This window comes from Bombyx mori, chromosome 14 (assembly GCF_030269925.1).
Source record: "Bombyx mori chromosome 14, ASM3026992v2".
Lineage (NCBI taxonomy): Eukaryota > Metazoa > Arthropoda > Insecta > Lepidoptera > Bombycidae > Bombyx > Bombyx mori.
In genome coordinates, this window is record NC_085120.1 from 9,341,877 (window position 1) to 9,355,443 (window position 13,567).

General features: G+C 36.7%; 2 long non-coding RNA genes across 3 annotated transcripts; one reads left to right on the plus strand and one right to left on the minus strand.

Moving 5' to 3' along the window:
* The first annotated feature begins 5,822 nt into the window (after positions 1–5,822).
* On the plus strand, positions 5,823–10,587 carry LOC119629479 (uncharacterized). 2 transcript variants are annotated; one of them, XR_005245455.2, is made up of 4 exons: positions 5,825–7,117; positions 7,258–7,508; positions 8,167–8,298; positions 8,376–10,587. It is a non-coding gene; the product is annotated as an uncharacterized LOC119629479 (long non-coding RNA). The 2 variants fall into 2 exon arrangements; XR_009974876.1 differs by having other exon boundaries at positions 5,823–7,508.
* On the minus strand, positions 9,561–13,567 carry LOC119629480 (uncharacterized). The gene is made up of 2 exons (XR_005245458.2): positions 11,547–13,567; positions 9,561–11,462 (listed from the first exon to the last, which is right to left on the minus strand). It is a non-coding gene; the product is annotated as an uncharacterized LOC119629480 (long non-coding RNA).

Below are 13,567 nucleotides of genomic sequence, written 5' to 3' on the forward strand. Positions count from 1 at the left end.
TAACTATACTGCCGTTGTAACTATACTGAGATCTTAGAACTTATATCTCAAGGTGGGTGGCGCATTTACGCTGTAGATGTCCATGGGCTCCAGTAACTACTTAACAGGTGGGCTGTGAGGTCTTCCACCCATCTAAGCAATAAAAAATAAAAAATTAAGATTTCCATTTTGTTTCTCAGTCAATACGTACGTACCGATGAAGGGTCTATCTATTGGTTAAGTTAAACGTTTGACTCTTCAGCGGATTAAACGAAAACGGTGACCGGTGCTTAGAATGCCTATAAGCATGTGTGTCTAGTTTTGTCTAGGTAATTGTTAATTAATCAAATTAATTTGTTCTGTAGTGTATTGTTGTGGTAGAGTTAACATTTTTATTTATATTTTGACATTCAACAAGCGTGTTATGCTGACATCTAAGTTGAAATAAATGATTTAGAATTTGAATTTGAATTTAAATTAAAAACGTTTATTTCAGAAAACAGTCTTTAATCATTTTAATACATATATTATAAAATTACCACTTAAATATCATTAGTTAAAACAGATAAATAACTATGTTTAAAACGCATTATAAATTATAAACACACATATACTCAAAAAAAAAACATTAATAAAACAATAAGCTAGAACGTTTGTTAGATGTACTGACTTATTGAAGCAAGTTTCGTGGCCCCTTGACTCTGTTTTTTTTTTTCTTCTTGTTTTTTTTCCTACCTATGCTGATAGCTTTGAGAGGCTATTTCAGCTTCACCCTAACGCGTAGGTGAGCTCACGAGGCTCAAACCAGAGTGTTGCTAACACTGGCCCTAGCAAGAGCAGTGCTTCGCAGAATCTACCACCGGATCGGAAACGCGACCCACTGAGAAGATTCGGCGAGAAACTCAGTGGGCTGTGTCTGTGGGTTAATTCGCTCGTCGAGCCCTCCGTCGTAAGCGACGGTTTCGACGAGGACGGTCACCGGTACTCGTGGTACCTAAAAGCACCGTTAATAGATCGGGAGTATCCGTAATGACGTGTTTTGAGTGACGTCGACTATTTACCATTCTGTCTTCAGGATCGGGTATGTGATTTCCAGCGGCCACAACAAGAGGGTTCCCATGTCGTGCTGCCTTCTCAAAGTGAGACTCTGTTTGTATACATGTCAAATACGCATTTTATGCCAATGAACGATTTTAGAATTCAAAGACAAACACAGAAACAATATTTCCTATGTCGATTTGGATGATTAAATCCATGGCTGCGTTAAATCTAGTCCCTAAGTACATTGCTATCGCAATTAATCAATAAAACCTCCACGGCGTATATTTTATCAGCGATAGCGATGTTTTCGAGTAACAAAGCGGTTGATATTACATAGAAATGAACCGTTCCGTTCGAATGATTCATGAATATTTTACGAATTAATCACTTCACTTCCGAATCCAAACCGGATATTTGCCAGGTGCGTAAGTTAACAAAAAATATAGTGGTTATGGAAAACCACCATTGATTTCTTCGCCGGAACATCTCAGTGGGTCGCGTTTCCGATCCGGTGGTAGATTCTGCGAAGCACTGCTCTTGCTAGGACCAGTGTTAGCAACTCTCCGGTTTGAGTCCCGTGAGCTCACCTACATGTTAGGGCGAAGCTGAAATAGCCTCTCAAGGCTATCAGCAAAGGTAGTAAAAAATAAATAAAAAAGAAGCCGATTTATGTGCTCTATATCGTAGAAAAACGAACGTCTTTTTATTACAATTGAGGTTTCGAACTTTAAATACTCTGTGGGAAAAGATGTTTGTGCTACGAGATTCTTTGGACACATCATGCGATCTCCCAGACATGAATTAGAGAAGCTCATAATTGCGGGTCGCATAGAGGGCAAGTGCGTCGTGGGCAGAATACTAGCCAGATGGTCAGGTCTAGTAAGAGAAGCACTGGGTGGTAGTCTGAAGCATGCGGTCCATGCCACCCATGATCGAACGCAGTGGAAGAATGTCACATGTGGTCGCGATCCTCAGCAGTGAGGGAACGATATAGAAGGGAAAATAAACGATAATATCTTTTCCATTTGATTGCTTAGTCTAAACTTTTCAAGGGTGTCTAAATCTTGTATTGGCTTAACGGACCATAGTACATTTTCGTACTAAGAAACATACTAAAGGTACTACCTATATCAATGCAGGTCTTGGCCATACTAAAATACACTCGGCGATTATTTATCATTAAGCGCCTGATTTATTTGGACAGTGAATTATCTTACAAAGCACATTTTATTTCGGTTTTTGAAGGTGGAGAGTCGAATTTATTTCTGGACTCGAAGGAAAGTTGGTTCGTATTCTATCATATTATTTTAGCCCCAAAATGAACGGTAGACATAAAGAGCCTAGTCGCAATTTCAGCATATTAAAGCCCTCTAACTGGAGGAGAGTCTCTGATAGTTAAAATAAAATAAAATCTTTTTTGTCTTGCCTACCGTAACATTGAAGAAAGCGAAACCAAAAACTTATGACTTCTCTTACAGTTACATTATAATCAGTAATAAAAACACAGTTTAATAAAATAAAAGTGGTAGGTATGAGTACATGCTACAATAACTGCCGTATTTATTACTAAGCCACCATATCTTCATTTTGCGCTCCAAGAAATAATATCGACATATCAAAGATCACCTTATCTTCCTTATCACGCTGTTTTGAATAGTTGTGTGTTTAAGAAACTTCACAGAATGTTCGAGAATAAGCCCTTTCATTTAACGAGAGCTAAATAAATTGACTCGCTTTGGACTAGATAAATACAATGATATAAACACATTTCAGTTGTTCACGATCCATTGCTGGTTGTCATAACTTGATTTAATAACCAGTGATTTATCACGAATTTTAATAACCAGTGATTTTATCACGAATTGGTATCGACAGCGCTGAGGGCATAAAATACCTTCCGGATATATACTCAAAGTAAAACTAAACACTAGCAATGAACTTCGATTTTTGAAGTGAAAACTTCTTTAGAATCGTTGTGATTTCAAACCGGATGCAACGGAAAAAACGACAGGTAAGAGACACAAACACAAAAATGTGTAGGATGAAGCCAGCAAAGAATGAGACAGAAATATACATACTATTTAATACAGCGCCATCTGTGAGATTTTTTAATACTAACGTGTGTATGAAAGCTCTTGTAGTGAATTTTAATTTAGGATTATACGTAAAATTAAAATATCAATTCACAGAGGGCGCTACCTTACAATTATTTACTAATGACAAAATTTTACATATACTTAAGGCGTTTAGGATAATTGTATTTTAATTTTGGAAGGTTTCACTTCTACCACGTGTGAATTGCACACATTTTGTTTTTTTATTCCATAGGTTTTTCTTACCTACCTTGACATGAGACATTGACAACAAGTGAGATTGAAGTTTCAATTGTATTGTATAACGGTTGTCCCATCATTCAGACTAGAACGCGTCGCTAGATCCGCCTTTTGCGACAGAAATAGGTCCACGCTGTTTCCTGAGGGCTATAACATGTTCTTCTTCAAACGAGGCTTGTGGAGAATATTAAACGGCGGGCAGCGGCTTGGCTATGCTCCTAGCATTGCTGGCATAATAAGTGACGGTAACCACTCACCTCAGGTGGGCCGTATGCTCGTCTGCATGCACGGGCAATAAATAAATGAAAAGGAAGAATCAGCGTGTGATATGGAAGGTACGAACTCTACGTGGGTGAAACGATTGAATACATTAAGAGACTGTCTTACATTTTTTTTTTTTGCGTTATTTTTCCTACATAATCGTTAGTAGACTAAGGAGCTATTCCAGCTTCGCGCGAATCGGTTGAGCCCATGAGCTCAAATTGAGAGAACTAATACTAGCCCTAGCAAGAGCAGTGCTTCGCTGAATCTACTACCGGAACGAAATCGCGACCCACTGAGAAGAACGAGAAGAGAAGAAGACGGTGAGTAACTCAGTGGGTTGTCTCTATGAGTATTTTGCCCGCGTTCGCAAATCAGGCATATGTGAGGCCTATAAAATCAAAGGCAGCTATATCCACGTCTGTCAAATATTCAGGTAAACTACAAAAATCGGCCCTAAACACGTCATTACTAACTAACTTTGTTCGTATAGCTACGATATTCTTTATTTTAAAGCAGTTTTATAAAGAATGAGAATATTACTAATAATCTGAATTATAAATGATAAAACTTCGTTTATTAGTACTTAATACAGAGTAAACTTAACTTTTTTGAACTAAATTTGTTGAAGAGATTTAGCTGCATTTGTTATAACATGAAAACACTAAAGCATGTTCAACTAACTAAACAAGATAGAGCCATTGTTAATACATTTTACGACATTATGGCGTTTAGCTGCCTTTGATTTTATAGGCTTCATATGTATGTAGCTCTTACCATTTGATGATGGTGCTTAAGGTTTTTGCGAAGAACTTGCAAACGCATCGCGCATTGGAAAGCGAAGTATTTCAAAACATCACAATGTCAAGTTTTATAGATTGATAAAATATTGTACCTACTTACTATTATGTGAATTGGTAACTGCTGCGTTGTTTTCGATTCGTGTTCCGAAATAGAACTGAATATCTGAGTTATTATATTTATGTTGGTTTGAAATGAAAATATGCGCGCAGAACACTTCATATGTTAACTTATTAATTTAGGAAGCTCAGATGTCCACGGGCGACGTGAGTTCTTACCATCAGTTGGGCAATGCCTGCCCATATTGGCGATTAAAAATACATACGATCTTCGATCAACAGTTACTATTGGTGATCGAAGCATACGATTCTTAAATTGAAAATAAAATATTCACAGTTCCGAAGTTCTGGACTTTTTCTTTTCACAGACATCGGAAGCATCTACGATTAACAAGTCGTAGTAGTTATAGACAATACATAGCAAAATCGACGGTTTTTGGCATAGAAAACTTAAAAGAGCGCAATACAAATCGCCCGATATATACATATGATGGTAAGTCATAGCTTAACTGGAGAAAACGGCTTTATCGAGCCGTTACAAATAGAAGAGGCTTAGAATTGCCTCAGCAGCGGCGTCATAATACGCTTCCATTGTCGGTTTATGGATCACCGCGTGGCCTCAGATTTACGGTATATTTATTTACGGTATTTGAAGTCAATGCCAAATGTCAATATCAGACTAAATCCGCACCGCACCGTGTGTGAGGCGGTCCACGCCGCCGAGAAAAGATCGACGTGGCGTGATATAGTTCGTCGGAAGATTCTCAAATTGCACAGCGATCACGCTCAAACCACGACCCGACTGTCATTGAGGATTTACGATGCAAACAGAAGGAGAACTGTCTAGAGGTCGTAATAATCTAATATAGCCTTTCCCAAAGTGAGCGATAACGCCCCCTTATGCGCGCTGCAGAGTTAAAGGGGGGCGGTAAGAGACCCAGAAAAAAAAATGGGGGCGTTGTGTAGAAGCTTGGGAGGCGATTTGTAATTTCATCTAGCCGGACTCCTAGACACCGATTGAGCTCTCGCTTTAGTGGTTTTTATATAGGTGAAAAAAATTGAGTCGTAAAAAATAATTTACTCTCGAAGTGGGCAGTAGACAAAATAAGTTTGGGAACCCCTGATCTAAGATTACCCACTGAGCCCACAGACGTTTATTACTGCTGGACTCTTTTCCTCTTTCCTCTCTTTAGTCCTGGACTAGCCGAATCCAATGATTACCCGCCGTTATAGGTAAATGACACTTTAACAATATTTATATTTAATACAATAACATGCTTCGGAACGATCGAGTGTATCGATAACGCGACTTTATAAACGTATATAAACTGCATTACGTTTTCAGTTGATCAAACAAGTCGGTCTTACAGCACAAGACTTTTGTTATTCAACATTTAACCAAATTAGTCTCATTTCAAACCATTAACAATGCCGTGCGGAGGTTGCGGAGACGGTGAGTAGCTAATTTTAATTTTATTTTCATCTTTTATTGTTTAAATGGGTGGACGAACTCACAGCCCACCTTGTGTTAAGTGTTTACCGGAGCCCATAGACGTCTACAACGTAAATGCCGCCACGCATCTTGAGATATGAGTTCTAAGGTCTCAGTATAGTTACAACGGCTGCTCGAGCCTTCAAACCGAATTACTGCTTCACGGCAGAAATAGGCAGGATGGTGGTACCTACCCGTGCGGACGTACAAGAGGTCCTACCACCAGTAAAATTATTAATGAATTAGACCATCGCTATACTGTTAGCAATACCGTTCTTTATACGTTATAAATACGTCACATAGTTATAATGACGAATACAAAAACATTCTCAGCGTAACTGTGCTTTATTAGGTACAAGCGGCCCGCTCCGACTAAGCTTGGGTCTCTAACAAAAACTTCAACGATGTTTGACGTTATTTCATTTTTTTAAATAAAAGAACACTTATTGCTCCATAACTATAATAGTTAGACATTCGCTGTCGCGACACTTTTTGTAAATAATAATGTTTTCTACAAAGTCGTAGTACATTCTTTTATTCTATCATGAATAGTTTTCGCAGGGCACGCGATATAAAGAATATTTTAGGTAATTTTTTATACCTGGGGTTACATTATTGGAGTTTTAGTATCCCTAATTTTTTTCAAAAAAGATTATAATAGCCTATGTCACTTGGAAATAGTGTAGCATCCAAACAGTGAAACAATTTTTCAAATCGGTTCAGTAGTTTCGGAGTTTATTCAATACAAACAAACGAACAAATCTTTCCTCTTTATAATATTAGTATAGACTAGCGACCGGCAGCTGTATCACGTATTTCGCAGACAATTAGCAGAAGACAAATATTGTGCAAATATTGCTGTCAACTGTCCATTTCGTATTACGGACTTGCAACAAAAAAGCAGATCGCGGACCATGACTAGTGCTGCCTCTGCAGAGCGATTTGTGAAACTTTAGTGCATTCTTTTCCATACAACTAACAACAACTGGCCTAAAGTCGGTATTACGGATGCTTTTGTTTGCCACACAACAGCAGATATTTAGCAATTTCGTTTGTCAAATTTGCGACACCTTTTGTATCTGGTGCTGAATTGTTGCTAACTATCTGCAAGTGTAAAATTTGTGAAATTAAATTATTTTAACTTGATTTAGGTAAGTGTAATTGGTTTAGATCTTTATTTGTGTTTGTGTTTTCCATAGTATTAACATTAAATACCACGCTGGGCAATTTAAGTACATTAATAATGTTGAGGTTATAAAGTTTATTTTTTACAAATTAATATTTCTTCTAGGTATTAGGTATGTATGGACAGAGCTCAAATAATGGGGCTTTGGAGTCTAAGGAAATTAGGTCGGATACATACGAATCAGTGCGTTTGCGACGCTGTCTTCGTGATCAAGCCTGACCCCTTATTCTATCGGAAAGTTTGTTCAGAACACATTACAGAATTTCGAAACATCAATATTTACAATTGTGCTCTGAATTAAAGCCGTTAATAACCTAGATCATCAAGACGAACAAGAATAGAAAGTAAAATGCAAGGTACTTATATATATTCAATTAAACATTATAATATATTATGTGTAAATAATGAAGAAAATAAAAGATTCACAAAATCTTGTCTTCAAAAGTAGCATTGTTTTTTTGATTTTAGATTTATTCTTAACTAAATGTTTTAAATAACTTGTTTATACAGGTGTTAACAGCATTACAAAATTTCATACCAGAAACCTGTGAGAATGAGCTTTTTGCATTTTGAGTTAAACTGTAGTAAATCCAATGCCATTAGGGAAGTGGCTATGGCATTAAACAATCTTCCAGTTTTATTGAAACATTTAAAGTTTCTGCAAACAGTACAATGGGTCACAAGTTATTATAAAATCTTATAGTATAGAGCACAAGAGTTCCACTGATTTTACAATTTCCACGAGTCAATCATATAATAATATATCAGTTATATTCTTGAAGCTTTATAACTATAGCTATATTTAGCTATATATAGCTATATTTTAAACAGAGTTCTGAGAAATGTTAAGTCCTGGTGAAACTGGAAAGGCCTTCAGGCCACCATTAATCTTTACTACATTTTTTTTTTTAATTCAAAGTTTGTCTTATTTTTATAGTGCATAGATATTTGAACAATAATAATTTTGTGATTGAAAACATAATATAATAGTAAATAAATTTCTTTTCATTATAGGTTTTACAATAAATTTGGTTTTCCTGGGGTTTCGGGGTGTATAGATGGCACTCATTTGCACTTATCAGATCTTCTGTATATGAAGAAAGGTTTTAGAACCGCAAGCATTATCATTTCAAGAATGTGCAAATAGTAAGTATTTTGCTGAAGCCTATCATTCACAATAACAAACATTTGATAGTACTTATCTAAAGAATTAAATTTTTCAGATATGTGATAGTGATCTTAACATTTTTAGTATTAATGCAACATTTCATGATACATTTGTCTGGCTTATCACAACTGAATATGCCTATGCAGGACCTGCACCATAATAGTGAAAAAGTTTGGTTTTTAGGCAAGTAAAACATCATGAGCTCTGTCTCAGTAACCTGACTACAAAATAATACTCTATCTAAAAGTATATTTAAAACTGGGAAGGCAGTTAATATATAGTACTATAGTAATGTTTATTGTCATACCAGGAACACAGTTGACCATTGTGAGTATTGAAAGCCAGTTGGAGATGCTTGTTGGTACATAGAGTACTGCATTATGATCATCATATTATGATGGCCAAGACCATAATTGTTAGCTTGTATTGCATAACATGGCAAACACACATGGGTTTCCAGTGCCCCAACTCTCTGACGAAGATGCTGAAATTGATGTTTCTTATCAAACTCATAACATTGTATTTTTTGGGAGAGAAGAGGAAACACAGCACTTAGCACCATGTCAACATTCAAGGGTGGTTCAATTGGATTGTGGAGAACAGACATTAAATTTAGTCTCAACCTCTGTATTCTAGTAATTTTATGTAGATATTTTGAAAACTGCTGTTCTTAATTATGTGAACTGAGAGGGCAAGAATAGCCTAATTATTTGTGTCTATAATTTTTTAATTGTGCTTAGTGGAAATATACATATTTCCTTAACATTTTTGTGTTTTTACCTTTACTATATAAAGGATGGATTCATAACTATTTGAAAGCAAAATTGTGAGGTTGTTTTATTAAGACAATGTTTTAATCTGTCGTGCTCAATTTGTTCTGTATCATTTTATCTTTATGTTAACCCCGTTTGTATGTTGTGTTGTTATATATATTATTGTATATACTGCTGTTTTGAATAATGGAATAGAATGAATAACAAATCGACTAGTAATTCATAATTCTTCTAAATTTTGTTGGATACTTACATGAATATTACTTACAAAATGAAAAACATAATTCATAATTTAGACAAAATGTTGATCAACCACCACTGATTTTTGTTCATTGTGATAATAATAATAATATAAATATAAATACCAGATAACGGAAATAAATGTAGGATTTTTATTATACTTTGGGGAGTCTTAACGACGAAAGGAAGATCTTCCACCGAGCGGATGATATTGCTCGGTAGACCGACGGTCCGAATGTTGTTGTTCGGAACTTGTATATATGCGCTTTATCTTGAAAATGTCGTAAGCGAGATTCAGGCATCTGTCAATTATCTTGCGTCGTATGATGGCTACCCGCCACATCACTCCCCTCCGAGACTGAAGGTCGTGTCATTTTTTTTTTTTTTTAATTAGCGTTGTCCGTGCTGAGATTAGCTTGCAAGGGCCAGTGCTGCTCGAAGCCTGCGGTGAGTCGAGGCTGAGCTTGAATGCTGCGTGCGTGTCGCCAGTGCTGCTCGAAGTCTGCGGTGAGTCGAGACTGAGCTTGAATGCTGCGTGCGTGTCGCCAGTAGTCCATGTGTGCAGAGCTGCCACGCCGGAGATGTGTGACCCCAAGCGTTGATGATCCGGTCGTGGGCTGCGATGAACTGTTGCGGCGTGATGAGCCAGTGAAGTTGCGTGCCGTAGGACCAGGAAGCGCGGTGAGTCGGCTGCGATGGTCCTGTTGAGGCTGCGATGCTGGCTTGCTGTGGGACGACTGTCAATGACGTGCTTTTATCTGCGAGAATGCGGGGATTGTGGTAGCCGGAGTTCTTGATGCGCTGAAGATGAATCAGAAAGCTGCGATTGTTCCGTCGGGGTCACCAGTTTGGGGAGTCTTAACGACGAAAGGAAGATCTTCCACCGAGCGGATGATATTGCTCGGTAGACCGACGGTCCGAATGTTGTTGTTCGGAACTTGTATATATGCGCTTTATCTTGAAAATGTCGTAAGCGAGATTCAGGCATCTGTCAATTATCTTGCGTCGTATGATGGCTACCCGCCACAATACACATACATATATTTAATATACATCCCCTGGAATTCCAAACCCTGGAAAAGACATTTATATTTATCATACAAATATCTTCCCTTGGCGGGATTCGAACCCGCGACCCCCTTGTGTAGCGACCATGTCACTTACCACTACACCAGACGGTCGTTAGATAAGTTTGATAATAATTTTTTTTGTGTAATTTTGTTTTATTTGAATAATAATTCTTAAATTAGGAAATCGTAGTTTGTTTGTAATTCTTGCCGCATGAAATTGAAGCCACAATTGAAATATAATATCGACTGCCGATAACTTCAAAGAAACATAACTGAACTTGGGGCCGAGGTAAGTAGAATGATAGCAAGGTGATAGCTCTATAACCCTATAGACTAGAAGCAGAACATGCCGAATACTGTGAGTACAAAATATACAATGAAGCTAAATACTGGTATTCTACTGGTGGTAGGACCACTTGTGAGTCCGCACGAGTAGGTACAACCACTCCGCCTATTTCTACCGTGAAGCTTTAATGCGTTTCGTTTTGAAGGGTAGAGCAGCCGTTATAACTATACTGAGACCTTAGAACTTATATCTCAAGGTGGGTGCCGCATTTACGTTGTAGATGGCTATGGGCTCCAGTAACCACTTAACACCAGGTGGGCTGTAAGCTCGTCCACCCATCTTAGCAATAAAAAAATAAATAGTCATTTTGAAATGCTAAGTTGAGAGTAGTTTTATTAGCGTAAAATATACTCACTAGTGTCATAAAATTTACTGTAGTACCAGCCTAAAGTAAAACGTATATATTTGGATTTGCTTGACTATTGTAACAAGCGCTATTTCGTTTTTATGGTAATATAAACTATTATGGACTCAGCTAAAATTAAAACAAAATTGAACTTATTATTTTAAACAAGGTTTTTGCCGATATTGGTCAATTCCTTGAATTTTTTTATATATCTCAGCTGAAAGATGCGCGGCCTCTGCCTGCGTACGAACAGCCTCTGCTGAAATGAAAGCTGCATGAGCCAGTGGTTCGCCTTAGTTTCCATTTTCTCCTCTTTCTACAACTACAGCTCACGATGTGTCCACTCTTGTTTGTTGTCCGCTATAGTCTAGATAATATAATGATTGATTAACATTCTTACTGCAGTGAGTGAGTGCAAAGAGTACCTGGTTAATGAATAAAAATAACTTACTAAATATCGGCCTGATATTTGCAATGAAGCTTCTCTTAAGATGGCTTCGTCGACGAAAAACTGGGCTAATTATAAAAATAAATATTTATTTATTGTCTTAAAATATTAGATTCATTTGTTTAAAAATAATATAGAACATTAAGTTAATGTCTGACATGCAGTTTCCTATTCACGTCATATTGCCCATGACCTTGGGTGAACATTATTATGAATAGTCTGCACAGCTTTTATTTCCCTTCAAGCTGTGAAAGACAGCACTATATTTCTGGTATTCAAATCAAAGCCTACTCTTGCCAAGTCAAACAAATCCACTATCTATTACTTGATAAAGAATAGCAGCATCTCACCTAGAATATCATCGACTGGTTGTTCTAGCGTTGTCGGCCTCATGTCGGCGTAAGATGGATCTGTTGTACACTTTATTATTGATAAAACCATAAAACTAACTCATTTATTCTAGAATTTACTATTTAATTTGAAATCTTACTGAACCAGTGCTAGAATCCCGCAGGCAGATATCAATAAATCCAATGAAACACATATTTGACATGTATACATGGAAGACTTCCATGATTAAGGATTCATTCATCTTTTATTTAAAATCAAATTAGCAAATATTCTGAAATCGTTGGTGGTAGGGCGTTTGATTAACCCGCAAGACCACCATTCCGCCCATTTCTACCGCGAAGCAGTAATGCGTTGCAATTTGAAGAATGGGGCAGCCGTTTTGGTATACAGTTGAAACTCAGACCTCGTTTCTAAAAATGGGGGTGGCATTCACGTTGTGAAGTCTATACCACTTAACACTAGATGGGTTGTGAGCTTATGTACTTACTTAATTGATAATGAAATTAATAAATTAGGCTATAATTTTGATCCATTCTTTTTTAAAATAGGTTCGTAACGTAAACAACTATCTGATTACAAATTATCAAACGATTACAAAAAAAAATGTTATCAGTGTTTGACATGACACAATTACATTTTTGTAGCTATTATTCAAAATAAAGCAAAAATTATTATTAGATCACTTATTTTTAGTAACGCTTCATCGAAAAGAACAGAATTAGCAGCTCTCACTTGGCGTTTCAAACGTGAATTCCACTTAAACATTTTAAAATGTTTATATGTAACGCGCTTTTATAAATTCATTTGCCGGTTTGTTCAGCAAAAAAAAAAAAAGTAATGTGGCTTTTTAGTGCCAATTATTGCTACCCGATTGCGACTGGCGCTAGTTGTATGACAGAAAACTGCAGTAAGCGGTAAGCGAACAATCGCGGTACGTGATACGAAATAATTTGACGTTTTGCGATCGGTCGCGACGCGTCTGCACAACATCTGCAAAATTGTGGCTGTCGCAAATTTTTACGTGATCAGGGGGCCGGTCCGGCTCCGCTCGGGTCTTTAACAAAAATTTCAACGATATTTGACGTTTTCGTATTTTTTTAAATAAAAGAACACTTATTGCGCCATAACTATAATAGTTAGACATATGCTGTCGCGACACTTTTTTTAAATAATAATGTTTTCTACAAAGTCGCAGTACATTATTTTATTCTATCATCAATAGTTTTCGTAGGGCACGCGATATAAAGAATATTTTAGGTGATTTTTTACACCTTGGGTTACATTATTGGAGTTTTAGTAAGGATCCCTAATTTTTTTGTGCTCGACATCATACATATCACGGAAGTTAATTGACTCATAAGGTTAGCTTGTTCCAATAAATAAAACAATGAAAATAATATACGTATGTACATACTTCTGAATGCTTCATTATAATTAGTTACGGTTAAAAAAAAAAATCGAGTCCTAATTATTGCAGCAAAATTAAAAAAATCTACTAAGAGTTTTTTGTTTAAAAAAAATATATTGTTCATTCGATAAAACTTAAGTAAAACACAAACAAAAACTTTGAACCGAACGAAGATATCAGTATCTTTAGCGTTATTATTAATTATATGCATTCACGTACAATGCATCTCATTATCATCTCGACAATGTCAATGGCGTGAAACAGA